General features: G+C 41.9%; 1 protein-coding gene across 4 annotated transcripts in view; it reads right to left on the reverse strand.

Annotated features, from left to right (window-relative positions):
• Nucleotides 1-14,932, reverse strand: part of Csgalnact1 (chondroitin sulfate N-acetylgalactosaminyltransferase 1) — a 334,889-nt gene that overhangs the window by 202,445 nt on the left and 117,512 nt on the right. Inside the window, exon 3 of one of the 4 annotated variants that reach the window (XM_052752409.1) lies at nt 13,303-13,454. The exons of the other annotated variants lie outside the window; for them this stretch is intronic. The gene's annotated coding sequence lies outside the window, so the exon portion shown is untranslated. The remainder of the gene's footprint in view (nt 1-13,302; nt 13,455-14,932) is intronic. 4 annotated transcript variants of the gene reach the window in all.

A 14,932-nucleotide genomic window follows, 5' to 3' on the forward strand; every position in this document is an offset into this window, starting at 1 on the left:
CTGATGTGTTTCATTTTTATTCCTCAGATTCTTCTTTAAACTCTGAAGCATTAATTTCATTATCTGGAATTTCTACCCTGAGGTCAGTACAATCACATTTGGGGAGAAGGATGAATTTCAGAATTTAATTAAATTTTTTTAAAAAAGAAAAGAAAAAAATCATGAGAACAGATGAAAAGAAATCACAGTTTTTAAAATTTGTAAACCATTTTTTGAGAATTTCATATACAGGTACACTGTATTTATATCACGTTCAAGGACACAAGAATTTTCACAGCAACTGACTATCTGTAGGATCAGAATGATTTCTATTAATCTCTAAAGACTGAGCTTTATACAGAGGGGGTTCCCTGTGAACTCAGTAGAATTAAGCCAATAATCAATTAATGAAAAGACAAAAGGATGTCCCCAGGTGATGGGTATTAACCAATGAATGTTTAAATGATTCGTGAGTCTACAGTTATTTATTAAGAACTTGGAGTCAATAAAAACAGAAGCCCTTTCAAAAGGGAACATTGGAGCCAAGAGTCTTGCTGAATGCTCACTGCTCTAGGATGGCCTGAAATACGTCCTCTTTCATTAAAGGACAGTTTGCATTCACTTGAAGGGACCTTGAGGACAGGTGAGATGCTCAGTGGGTAAACGTGTTTGACACGCAGACCTAGAAATCGGAATTTGATCCCTAGAGGCCCACATAAAGGCAGGTGACGAGAGGGAAGAACTTCACAAAGTCCTTCTCTGACCTTCACATGTACCCCCCACCACACAGTACATTTTGATAAAAATTCTAAAAATTAACAATTAAAAAAATGAATAAAACATTTCAAAACAGAAGATTTCCACCTGCTCCTTGGTCTAAGAGGTCATTTGAGGCAAATGGTGAAATATCTTAAATCTGGGTCCTGGAAAACTACCTCATTGAACACAAGAGTATTCTATTTCATAGTGAGAAATGGAGTCAGTAGTTGTATGCTACAGACCCTTGACCCTTTCCTCTAGTGTCTGGCTCTACCCTCCCAATGGGGGAAAGCTTACCCACCCTACACTGCAGGGACAGCCCCTCAACTGACCAGACCCTCTGAGGTTCTGTATTTATATCTTTTGACACATCTGTTGCTGACAATCCTTCTCAGGCTCGAATAAGATGAAGAGACCCTCTCTGCTACTTGAGATTATACACATAATACCCACATTTATTTTATCTCATTTATTTATTGCACACCAGAAATGAAGCTTTCCTCATGCTCTTGCTTTCTGAAGTTGCTTACATGCTTTCACATGCTTCCTGGAGACTGTGAATCAAAGGATTCGTTTTCAGAAATGCAACTGACTGCTTATTGGAATAATTAACACTAAGTGCCTTGACACACATCCCCCAATTCCAATGCTTTAACACAAGAAAGCTTTACTTCTTTCAATCACAACCTAACAGTTAATAGAGTTTGAAGTGATGACTAGGGACATTGGGCTGCTTTCCTCTGGCTTCAGAATTGATGTGATGTCACTTGGGCAGCAGAAACAGAGGAGCACTGTGAGAATCACTCAGTTATCTCAATGTAGGAATGACATGTCAGCTCCACTCCACTGTAATTGGCCAGAACAAATCACATGACACTATGTAAGCTCAGTGGATCTTGGAAGTACAGTTGGCCTCCAGATCTAATGGTCTCCATCTTCGCATGCAATAAGGAGGCACTCCAAAATGCTTGAGGGGGAAGAGTTGCATTATTGCTGACCTCTGCTACATAGTTGGGTCTATGGTGGTTGTGTCCAAACTGAATATGGGGAGAAATGTTTTGTTTGTAATTACTCTCTAAACATTACAATGTGACAACTATTTATAGGGTACTTCTATCACATCAGGTGTTATATATCATCTAGAGATGACCTCATGGAGTTAGTATCCAATTTTCTTCCATGTGTCATCTTCAAAATTCACAATCAAGAACTATGCAATCAAGTTACAAAAATATCATTCAAACAAATTCTCATACCATTTTAAGTAAGTTTATAATTTTGTGGTGGGCTGCATTCTTAGCTATCTTGGGGTACATGTAAGTAGGTATTTTTAGCTTCTTGACAGTCTAAAATAATTTCAAAATAAAAAGATTTTTAAATAACTAATATTTGTTGTGTGTTCCATGTATCCACACGGCAGAGAACTGTGTATCTAGCAACACATTAAATCCCTAGATCTTTAGAGACGATTCTGTGTTCAACCCATTTAACAGGTGAAGAAACCAAGTTTCAGAAAAATGAAGAAATGTGGGCCAGGACACCGTTGCTAAGTGGATAACATAGTAGTCACACCCGGAAATCCCAGTTCCAGAGACTTGATCTTAACAAGAAGTATTTGTTTGTTTGTTTGTTTGTTTCTACACAGACTCTTACCATAAACTAAGACTGGACTCAAATCCTGTCTCGGCCTTTTGAGTGCTGGGATTTGTACTACCAAGCCTGGAATAAAGTAATATTTTGGTTTGTTTGTTTGTTTGTTGTTTGTTTTAGGAAAAACAAAGAAAGGGTAGGACTCAGAAGCAGTCAAATAGAGGGAAAGAAAGACATTACAGAATGCTGGAGTGAACGAACCAGGGCATGCACAAAGCTAGGAAGCAATCATTCTAGCACATTCTGCATCAGTCAGTCCCACAGGAAAGCCACAGAGTGCATGCATGCTGATCAGCAACCTGCAGTTCTGAAAGGCAGAAGAGCGCTGACAGAGGTAAGGACCATTTCAAAGGGATGCTCGCAGCTTCTCTTTGAATAGGTCAGAGTAATTGGGGCTATTTAATCAAGTCAGGAAGGATTGTAATTGCCACCTTTTGTGACAGCTTTTGAGAGCATGTCCAGAGGATATAGGACAAGTGACAGAAACTGAATTGAAAAAGTAGAGTTTAGTTTGACATTAAAAAGTGTTTTTATAACCTTCTAAGCAAGAATAAAACTGGGACACATTACACGTTTCTTTTTCTTTTTCTTTTTTTTTCTTTTTGGTTTTTCAAGACAAGGTTTCTCTGTGTCTCCCTGGCTGTCCTGGAACATTCTGTGTAGACCAGGCTGGCCTCAAACTTAGAGATCCACTGGCCTCTGCCTCCTGAGTGCTGAGATGAAAGGAATGTTCACTGCCTGGCTTATATTCTTCCTTTTGAGGTAATAAAAAGGAAAAACAGAGTCAGGGGTGGGCACTGGGAATGAAGCCTGCCGTGAGTAAGGTCCTTAGTTTGATGCCCATCACTAAAAGAAAAAAAGCCAAGAGTGAAATTAAACCAGCGGGGAAGGCATGGCACATGCCAGCACATGACTAGGCCCCATGTAAGGTGCTTCATGTGTGTTAGCTGCTCCATCCCTGTAGCTAAACGTAGAGCAGATGAGGTTGGTCATTCTCTTACACTTAAGGAGCGTGAAGTGAGGCCTACCTAAGACAACCCAGTCACCCACCCTGGAACAGGTTCAAACCTCTGTTGTCTGCCTTTACCTCTTAGACCTTTTCACTATAAAAATTATAAAGTAAAGGGTATGCAGAGGCCCCTACCTACTAGCATCGGACCAGATCAAATGATCAAATGCGCTCCCTTCCAGGTGGAGACATATCAGTACCTGCCAGCGTCACTAACAGATTTTACACCAACTCCTGCCCTCATCTCCATTAGGCTATTCTAAAGGGAACTCTGTTTGGTCCAGCAAGTTCACCTTTGTTTCTACTGCATCCTCCTCCCTTGAACATCCCTGAAGGGGATGACAAATGCAATTAGAAGAAACCAAAGAGGAAGAGGAAGTTCAGGGCCCCCTTCTTATAGAGGGAAACACTGAGTTGCCCAGCAATCCAGGTATAAAGTAGACATTGAGTAAGCGTGAAAGAAGACTTGGGCTGCTGAGCAGCCCAGCCTCCGGAGATTTCAAAACCAAACGCAGAGCAGTACAGAGAAAGCCGCGAAACAGTAAGTATACCAGTGGGAAGGAAGGGCTCTTCCCATCCAGGCCAACAGGATCCAAAAGAGGACGCTGCCTCCCAGACTAAGCTTATGCGGACAGTTATAGATAACGATGGGTAAAGCACCAGAAAAGGGCTATCACCAAAGTTCTCCAAGTGGGGTGTTTGTGTACTCTATTGAAATTGTATTTGTGGAAACTAAAATGGGATCATATGACTTTGCTAAATGTTTAAGTGAAAAATAGACTTTTCTAGACATGTAGGTTTATGAAAAACTGAGCAGAAACGACAAAGCTTTCATAAATTCCCAAGCACCTCCCCTGGGTTTCATTACTATTCATATATCCCATTGGCTTAGGACATTCATTACAATTGACAGGCCAATGTCAAGTCATTCGAATTCACAAAGCACACACTCTAGTCTGGACTCTTTGTAGCAGACGCATGCGCTCTGCTGCAAGGGCATGTCCCCATGATGACTGCTAGTGTCACCGCCCTACAACTGCCCTGTACTTCCCACAGCCATCCCTCTTACCACCAAATGTTTTAGTCAAAATAGTTTTGTTTTCCTGTTTTCTCATTCAGTCAGAATCACACAGTAAATAGCTTTTCAGGCTGATCTCTTTCATTTAGCAGATATATTTTTTTAAGTTTCTTTTATATCTTCTTATGGCTTCATAGTTCTTTCTTTCATAGACATTCGTTCCCAAAGAGCAGTTTTAAGTTGTTAGATACATTGAGTAGAAAGCATAGAATATTCACTTGTCCCTTCTCTTCACACATATTTACCCAGGGGTTATATCTTCATTAGTGTGGTATACTTTTTTTTTTACAGTGGATATATCAATATTGATATGTTGCTATTTTAAATGTGTATAGCTTATTTCAGGCTCAATGAGATTTGATAAATACAGGGTTACAGGTTTAATTCATTACTATCTAATATTCCACTGAGGGAGGATGTCACTACTTATGTATCCACTCTCATACTAAAGGACATTTTGGATGCTCCCAATATCACTATTTATGAATTATGTACAAGCTATGAATTATATGCAAGCTTGGGGGTAGACATATCATTAACATGTTTGTATAAATATCAAGGATCACAGTTACTGGTTCAGACTGTGTTTGGTTTTGTAAGAAACTGCCAAATTAGAAAGGGATAGCAATACATGCCTGTAATCCCAGCACGTAGAAGTAGAGACAGGAGGACCAAGAGTTGATGGTCATCCTTGGCTATATAGCAAGTTCAAGTCCAGCCTGGATTATATGAGACCTTATTTCAAAAAAATGAAAGGAAGGAAGGAAGGAAAGAAGGAAGGAAGGAAAGAAGGAAGGAAGGAAGGAAGGAAGGAAGGAAGGAAGGAAGGAAGGAAGGAAGGAAGGAAGGAAGATGGGAAGAAGAGAGAGAGGAAGGGATGGAGGGAAGGAGGGAGAGAGGAAGGGAGGGAGGGAGGAAGCGAGCCAGTGAGAGCAGAGGAGGGACAGATTACATTTGAAGCAGCTGTGCACTTTCCATCACCCCCAGCTGTGAACAAGAGCGCATCCTGCCCCATATCCATGAAGAACTGGACATTGTCAGTACTTAGATTTCTGCCATAGGGTTATAGTGGTATCTTGTTTTAAATAAATGTATCTTTCCTAAAGCATGCTAGTTCAACTGTCCAAAGACAATCTTTTAAATTCATCCCATAATCATCATTCTTGGAAACCCCATCTCTCCCAAAAGAGCAAACTTATTTAAATCAATTAATTCATAGTGCTAAAGGCAGGACTGAAGCATGGGGAGCCTCAGAGAGCCAGATCAAGATTGTCCTTCCACGCCTGACACACTAAAGAGCTTTCAGTGGCAGCAGACACCTAAGGCACAGAGATTAAAAACTAGTTTCACAAGGCACTTGACACTTATGGATTGGACTTTGTTTTACAAGCTCTACTCGGCTTTAAACAAGCATTTGTGGCACCCTAAATTAGTTCACACTATTCTAGGACACAAAGAGATGTGGAGTGGGGCCGTGTGGAGGGGTGGGGGCGGGGTCTGGGTTTTCCTTCTCTTACTGCCATATCCAGATTCTAACACCTTTTTTTTTGAAATTGGAGAAACAGAATAATGGGAAGAACATTTTTGCTATGTATTACCACACCTGCTGTGGCTTAATTTTTCAAATAGTAATGTTTTCTTAGTGGTTCTCAGAGCTACATTTCACACCTGCATGTTTACATGGTGGTTTTGATGTTCGTTAACTCCATAAAGATTCAGGCAATAATGTGCGGGAGTGGAGGGGAGAGGTTCTTGAAAAGCAGCCATTCCATTTGACATTTTTCTTAAATGTGAACTTTCCATCGTTATGACTTCATGTCTGTGAGACTTAACATAATCAAAAGTCACATAACACATCTACCCTGAAAAGAATACTGGCAAAGTTCTTGCCATTGTAAATGGCCTGTTTTATGTGCTCATTCTTAACAGGCAAAAATCAAACCCTATAAAGCAAATCTTTCTCCTCGACTGCATATCTGCTGTTTATGACAGCTCCCCGAAAGGTTTTGGAAGTGGTCCATAATTAGGTGGCAAAGATGCCTGAAAGCTTTTCCAAACCGAATGGCAAAGCAAACCCAAAAGAGCGCCAAGCAGAAATAAGCATAGCATTTGGAATAGCTTCTCTTTGGTTCTGATGGCTGCATTGTGTGGAGTACCCTCCAGTGCTTCTGTTTTTAACCTAGAATGCATCTAGGTGTTCCTGTATCTCACACGGCAACTTCCTTTGGTGTAAGAAGCTTCCAGCAAAACAAAGCACTCAAGCCTCCCCAGCACTAAGGAAATTCTCACCCCTGTTATTCAAAGATCCACACAGAGTGATCTTTGTTCTGCTGGGGCCTCCTTTAAAAGGAGTTGGAGACTGAGAAAACTTAAGAAAAAAAGTCCCAACCTTCACCAAAGATATAAAGTTGTATAATGTTCTGTCAGGTGCTGAATGGTGTCCCTGAAAAAAGCAGGAACACTTGTACATCAATGTTGATTGTAGCATGACCTACAACAGTTAACATATGGAACCAAACTACATGTCCATCAATGAAGGACCAGATAAGGGATAAAGCGTAAAGAAGAATGAAGCATGTCATTTGTGGGAAAATGGATGGAACTACAGGTAGCCACACAGAGCAACTAAGTCAGTCTCTGAAAGATCATTTGTGGATCCTAGAGTTTATAGATACAATCAGACGAGATGGTCCAGGGGAGCAATAAGGAGCAGGAAGATCCAAGGAAGAGAGGGGAGCCAGATTTGGGGATAGATTGTTTCAAATATGTGTGTGTGTGTGTGTGTGTGTGTGTGTGTGTGTGTGTGTGTGTGTGTGTGTGTGTGTCTGTGTGTCTGTGTGTGTGCCCTTATGTAATTCTGTATGATAAAGTAAAATCTTTTTATAAAGGGACATATGTTGAAATCCCAGTCTCTGGTATCCCAGAATAAGACTTTATAGGATATAAAGATGGTTACAGACGTAATTAGCCAATATGAAGCCATACTGGAGAAGGGTTCCTTAAACTTTTATAGTTGGTATCCTCATAAGTTATTAGTCAGCTTTCCATTCTGTTACAAAATACTTAAGACTTATAAAAAGGAAAGGTAGTTCATAGGTTTGGAGATTTCAGCACCCCTACAGTCTCTGCCCCAATCAAAGGAAGGCTGAGAACCCACAGCCACCACCTGGAGCTAGAAAGACAAGAAATGGTTTTGCCCTGTAGTTTTCAAAGGGCCTGTTTTCACCTTTCAGACTTTCTCAGGTCTAAGACATCTAACGCTCACATCCATGAGATAATACACTCTTACACTTACTTACTGTTTGTGTGTTTATAATGCGTGTGATCGCACATGGGCCAAGGCCCATGAGTCAAGGTCAGAGGACAGCCTGAGGGACTTGGTTCTCTCCTTCCATTTTGGAGGACCTAGGAGCTGAACTCGGGTTGTTGGTGTTGGAGGGAGATTCCTTAACCCGCTGAGCCATCTCCCTGGCTAAAAACAACACACTTTTATTATTTAATCCTCTCAGGTTGTGGCAATCGCTGTAGTAGTCTTGTAAAATAGGTGCTGGAGTCGGAGTTTGGCATTCTGCTACTGAACAAACTCTAAGGGGGGTTTACTCTTCCCTGGGTTGGGGACCCTGCCGTGCTGTAGTAAATCATACTCAGGAAACAGCATCCTGCCCAGACACTGGAAGAACACCTTCCTGTTTGTCCCTACACTTCCCTGGGCAGAAGCACAGTCTCTAGGGATATTGCCCAAAACTCTACAGACATAGGAACATGACCTGTGGGCGCCCCTTCAGGAAATAGAAATGCTTATTTTTATCTCATTTTAATGACTATAAAAATGATCTAGGACAGCCGGGCGGTGGTGGCGCACGCCTTTAATCCCAGCACTCGGGAGGCAGAGCCAGGCGGATCTCTGTGAGTTCGAGGCCAGCCTGGGCTACCAAGTGAGTTCCAGGAAAAGGCGCAAAGCTACACAGAGAAACCCTGTCTCGAAAAACCAAAAAAAAAAAAAAAAAAAAAAAAAAAATGATCTAGGACATTACGATTTCACTTAAAATTAAAATATGCATTTGATGCTTTATGTCCTATTTATTATTCCTAAAACAACTTTGTTATTTATGTCTGTATGAAACAGCTTTGAGATGACATTTGTTGATGAATCAGTTATTTCTCCAAGTTCTCACTTGAAGAAATCCCAGTGAGATGGAATTAGGACCTCAGGGATGCAGGCAGCTTCAGTGAGGTCATGAGGGTGGAGTGCCCAGGAAGGGATCAGAGCCTTTGTGAGGAGGGACACCACAGAGTTTGTTCTTTGTTCCAGCCATGTGAGTACACAAAGAGAAAACCTCCATGTGTGGTCCTGAAGGGAGCCCTCACCCAGACCTCAATCACTCCACATTTTTATCTAGAACAGTGTTTTCTCAACCTTGCTAATGCTGCACCCCTTAATCTAGTCCCTCATGTTTATGGTGGTGACCCCCAAACATAAAATTATTTTTGTTGCTACTTTTTCTACTGTTATGAATCGTAATGTAAATATTTTTAGAGATGAATGTTTGTCAAAGGGTCGTGACCCACAGGTTGAGAACTGTGATCTAGAGCCTCCAGAGCTATGAAGAAATGAATGCTCATTGTTTATGTTACCTAATGTATAGTATTTTGTTTGGGCTGACTAGAACAACCATCATATGTAAATGAAGGAATTTACATATGCAATTTAATGACAGGGCTATCAGTCATCATCTGCGTAAGGACTTTACTCTCTGGAAACTAAATGTTTCAAGTTCCACAAAATGTTTACATGATTACATTTGTGTGAAGTAGCTGTGCTCTTTTGCATTCAATAATAAATAAAATCAGTTTACTTCACATTTCATGGCAATGTGATTCCTCCTGTGCCTGGCTGCCTGAAAATTGGGAACAGGAGAGGAGGGTAAAGAGTTCTCTTGTCTTCTGGTGCTGGGAAAGCAAGGGGCTATAACTAAGCACCTGCCTGAACCCCAAGGTTGTTCATGCCTTTGTAAAGCCTGCTGGAGTCAAGGGGCAGGGTGGTCTCAGGTTGCTTCTCTGCTCAGCTTCCCCGATGCCCATTTTCACCCCTAATACCTCCAGATGTTCCTACTGCTGCCAGCTCTGATGGCAAGTTCTACTTGCCTGTGTCCGGAGAAAATCAGCACATCTAGCATGCCTCACAATGTGCAAGTTCCCTGGGGTTGGAGGGGAGTACGGTGGAGCAGTGGATCTAGGTTGCTCCCTTTTCCCCTTCTTTGTTATGTCCTCTGATCTTTGGTACCACCAGGTAGACAAAACTCCTACCTGCACAGCTGCAAGACTCTCTGGAACCATCTTGACCCCCTTGATACGTTGGGGTTACTTCAAAGAGAAGGGCTGATCTCTAAGTTCTGTGTTCCTCTATGGCTGAAAGTATTGACAGGTTCCATATGACCCAATTGGTGTGCATACACATGTATATGTATGTGTGTACAGGTGCACAAGAAGGATAAAGGTCGACATTGAGTGTCTTCCTCAGTCACTCCCCCTTATGTTTTGAGACATGATGTCTCATTGGCCTAGAGTTCACCAATTCAGTTAGGCTAGTCATCAAGCCAGCTCCAGGATCCTCCTGTCTGACTCCCCAGCACTGTGATTACGGGTACCTGCTGCCCACACGGCTTTTCTCCTTTATTCTGCAAACTGATCTCGACTCCATAGGTTTGTGCAACAAGAACTTTACCACCTGAGTCATCTCCCAGCCCGTGGTTTACAGGTTTTATACACTTGGTTTTGTTTTCCCCAAGGCCACAACCGCAGCTTCTGAAGTTTGCTTATGTTACATCCACACAGACGACAGAGGCATCCTCACCTTGAGAACTTGGCAGAATTCTTCTAGAATTCTCTATTGAATATATGTAATTACAGTCTCTCTCTTCAGAGTTTTCTACGGTCCTTCCTTGATTATGAAATGCTTTGTGGCCATGCTGTCATCAGCTAACCAGAGTCCTGGGAGCAACATTCCCAGTGTGCCGTCCGTTAGGGAGAGCAATGACTTCTCAGTTCATGCCATCTGCTCTCAAAGCATTCAGCAGAATGTTCTTCCCTGAAAACTCATTTTCCAGGTCAACAGATAAACCAAACCACCTCCTTTTCCACTCAACAATCTTCCGTCGATCCATTTAGAGTTAGCGACTTTAGTACTTTACTAATAGCAGCGATTGTTCTTTTTTATTTACCATATGAAGTTGATAGGACTCTTCTTTTATGGCTTTTCTCTCTAGTCTATGATAATGTTCCTTTTTTGCATGATAATGTCATAAGCCTCATTTTCCCTTCTGTTAGGTCTTGATTATTCCCCCACAGGCTGATACTTAAAATAAAAGCATTTAAAACTTTATGTTAGCATAACACTTTATGTGATTGTATGCATAGAAGGGAAAATAAGCCTACAGACACTGTTAATATTATCACACACACACACACACACACACACACACACACACACACACACACACACACACTAAGTCTAATGCAGCTCATCCAGCTAGCAGCATCCCTTTAACGGCTGATCTATATAGTAAGGCTAAGATTTTGGTTTTTAAAAGGTAAAATAAATAAGAGGATGGGAAATTCAGCTTATCACTGTCAGGGCAGGGCTAACTTCTAAGGGTCATTTGCATTTAACAGAAAATATAACAACCAAAGTATTACACCTACTATATAAGAGTCAACTCTAAGCTGGACGGTGGTGGTGCATGCCTTTAGTCGCAGCACTCGGGAGTCAGAAGCAGGCGGATCTCTGTGAGTTCGAGGCCAGCCTGGTCTACAAAGTGAGTTCCAGGACAGCCAGGGCTACACAGAGAAACCCTGTCTCAAAAAAAAAAAAAAAAAAAAAAAAAGAAGGAAGAAGAAGAGAAAGAAAGAGTCAAGTCTAAATTAATTCTGTTATTTTTGTCTTCATTGCTTTGTCAATTACCTATACTAACTACATATTTATGGATACAAAATGATGTTTTGATTCATGTGTACTTTGTGTACAATTTTTTAAATATTTTATTTTTTGAGATTATAATTACATCATTTTCCCCTACCCTTTCTCCCTCTAAACCTGCCCATGTGTCTCCTGCCCCCTTGCTTCCTTTCAAATTCATGACCTCTTTTTTTCTTTAACTTTTCTTACACACACACACACACACACACACACACACACACACACACACACACATGCATTAATACATAAATACAATTTGCTCAGTCTGTATAATGGTACTTGCATGTATGTTTTTTCAGAGCTGACCGTTTGGTATTGGATAATCAAGTGGTGTGCTCTTCCCTGAGGAAGACTATTTCTCCAGCTCTTGGCACTCCCTAGATGCCTGTAGTTCTTTGTGTAGGATTAAGATCTCATGAGCTTTCCCCTTCTACATCTGCATGTGCACTGGTGTCATCCTTATTCAGGTCATGTTTATACAGCCCTGTTGATGAGACTTCACAGGTGGAGCTTCTGACATTTTAGGAGACACAATCCCATAGCAAACTCCCTGATTCTCTGGCTTTTACACTCTTTCCACTCCTTTTCCCACAGGGATCTGTGAGCTTCAGGTGCAGGAGTTATAATGTAGTTGTAAAACTTAAGTCAATCAAAAGTGAACAAATACCTGAACCAAATCTCAAAAAGATCCCATTCTCATGTTTATGACATCACTGTTTACAGTTATTGGATGAAGTCATCCCAAGGACCCACTAATGGTGTATGGTACACATATACACAATGGAAAGCTACGTGGCTATAAAAAAGATGACATCTTGTCACTTATAACAAGATGGACAGACTAGAAGACATTATATTGTTATTCATGTATAACATGCCAGAAACCAGGTGCCTGATGCAAATATTAGCTAAATTCAAAAGGATGCTTATACAGCCCCCCTGCAGGCTATCAGTTTAAAACAGAAGGCAGACACTAGACAGGGTCACAGGAAGTGTCAGTAGATGGGACTCACTGCCTTCTGTCAGCTTTTAGGAGGAAGCTGGAGAAGAAGGTACAGGAAAACCTTGACAGCCAGCCTAGACTGTTAATTACTGGAGACCAAGAATCATTGCATTAGGATTCAGTCCTAGCTACCCAGCTTTAGCATGCGCTGAGCCACCTGCAGGCCCCTTCCCTGGTTCTCTGTGTCACTTCATCCACCACACCCTTCAGGCTTCAACTAAGAAAGGCACCCCGGGATCAACTTCTGCCGGAACTGTCTCCAGGATTCCCAAGGCCTGGGCAGAAAACAGAAGCAGGCAAGACCATCTGCAGAGGAGAGGACAGGGCCCCGCTCTCCTGTCAGTCCCCACCAATGCCTCTAACTTGTTTCTAGATTCAACCGCACCTCAGACCCACCCTTCTGCTTTCTGTGCTGTAAGATTTTAAACTAGCTCATTGTCCTAATTAGTTATGGTTTTCAATAGCACAAGGAAAGTTATCAAACCCCAGAGTAAATCATTGACTAGAGGAGCAGGAACAATAGAGGGGGAACAATGAAGCGGAAAGGAGTGTTGGAGCTGCAGTTGGCACGGAAATCCAAATGCACAAAAGAACTGGAACACAAATAGCTGTAGGAGACCTATGCAAAGGCTGGTTATGTAAGGGAAAGGACAGAGAAGAAATGCTACCTGTGCAAGCCAAGAGGTACAGGGTGAATCCATCAACCCCATTACAAAGGAGTCCAACCAAGCCTCTGGGAAGATACTGTGTAAATCCAACAGATTATTAACACTTCTGTGGACCACAGGCTGGCATGAGAGCACTAAAAAGACAGGTAACTTCCAAGGTCAGTCAAAAGCACCACTTACAATTAGACGAAAGCTTCTAATACAACAAATGTCCACCTATTCCTCCCGAGTTTTGTGGTTCAAGCAGTAAAGAAGGCTGTTGTGGTAGTCCATTCCCTAAGGCTGTTGTGGTAGTCCATTCCCTAATGAGTTCTCTATGACTCTTTATGACTCTGAAAAGGAAAAATAAATGGGAGCAAATGTAAATGTTTTCCTAGCCTCCCTAAAAGAATAAAATTAAAGAGTCCCACTATCCAGTAATGAAAATGTCTTACTTAAATGAAATCTCATTTTCAAGAGGACCAACTGCTGAACTATCAATAATAACAGGCTTTCTGTCCATCCAAACGGGAGAGCAGGAGGAAGGTGTGGCATGCTCGCCCTTGGTTAGTAGGGGCCATATTGAGACAACAGGGGTAGGCATACCCAAAAGACAGGGTCTGCGGAAAACATGCTGCCTTTTTGTTTATTTGTTTAATTAATGAATGAATGTTTTTACTCACAAATTGCCACAGAAATATTTTTCCTTTCTGATCCCATTAATTTATTGCGCAGAAACCTGTGCCAGGAAAGAGGAGGTCAAAGGGCTATTAAACCTATGTCATCACATCTGAAGCAATGTGGAGGCTGGACTGCACAAAACACCCTAGAGGCCCAGTTCCCCAGTTCCTGCCTAAGTGAGAGGCACTCGGCAGGCTCAGGAGACACAGTGAGCACACCTAAATTGTAGAGCTTGGGAGATTCTCAAATCAGGAGACAAAGACTGGGAAGTCCAGCCTCACAAGTCCTTTGGCAGGCAGAAAGCCGAGGCTGCTGACGGCAGACCTGACAAGTGTTTCCTTTCCTTCCCCCTCCAGGAAAGGGCTCCTTCACTTAAGTCTTAGGCAACACACAGCTGCTTGACCCACAGAAACAATGTGAAGCGTTTCCTGAATTCACAGTGACATATTCATGTGTGTCAGAGAGAATACACACAGGAACACTTACTATCAAGAATGGACTGTTAAAGTGTGATTTCAAGGGGCCTGGAGAGATGACTCAAGGCTTAAGAGCACCTATTGCTCTTGCAGAGGACCCAGGTTCCTCTCCCAGTGCCCACATGTCATTTACAACCTTCTGCAACTCCAGTTCTAGGGTACCCATTGCCCTCTTCTGACCTCTGTGGGCACCAGGCAGGCGTATATGCATGCAGGCAGGCAAAACACTCACACACATAAAATAAATTTATCTTCAAAACAAAGTATGATTTCAAGAATAGGGCAAGGGAAATGAATGCCAGAGTTAATCAATCCTGTCAAGATTCCACGCTGCTGCCCACTGAAGAGCTCGTGCCAATGAAGTGAGCGTTCCTGTTACACTCTATATGGTGTAGACTTTTACAAGGGAAATAACTAAATGAGCCATAATAACTTTACAGGTTCTATTTTTTACAGGAGAAGAAACTTTCTTGTAGGTAGCATGGATGGTGATGTTTGAGGGATCTGCACAGGGCCAGTTCAGAAAGCAGGTGTCATTCAGTACTGACATTATGTTTATATATCACACCTCTCAAGGTACCAACAGATACACCACTTCACATCGCCATCACAGCCATTATCCCTGTGGGGATATCATCCCAGAGAAGTGACTCTCATACCTGGACTGGTAAGTG

This window comes from Peromyscus californicus, unplaced genomic scaffold (assembly GCF_007827085.1).
Source record: "Peromyscus californicus insignis strain IS unplaced genomic scaffold, ASM782708v3 Scaffold_23__1_contigs__length_62951481, whole genome shotgun sequence".
Classification (NCBI taxonomy): domain Eukaryota; kingdom Metazoa; phylum Chordata; class Mammalia; order Rodentia; family Cricetidae; genus Peromyscus; species Peromyscus californicus.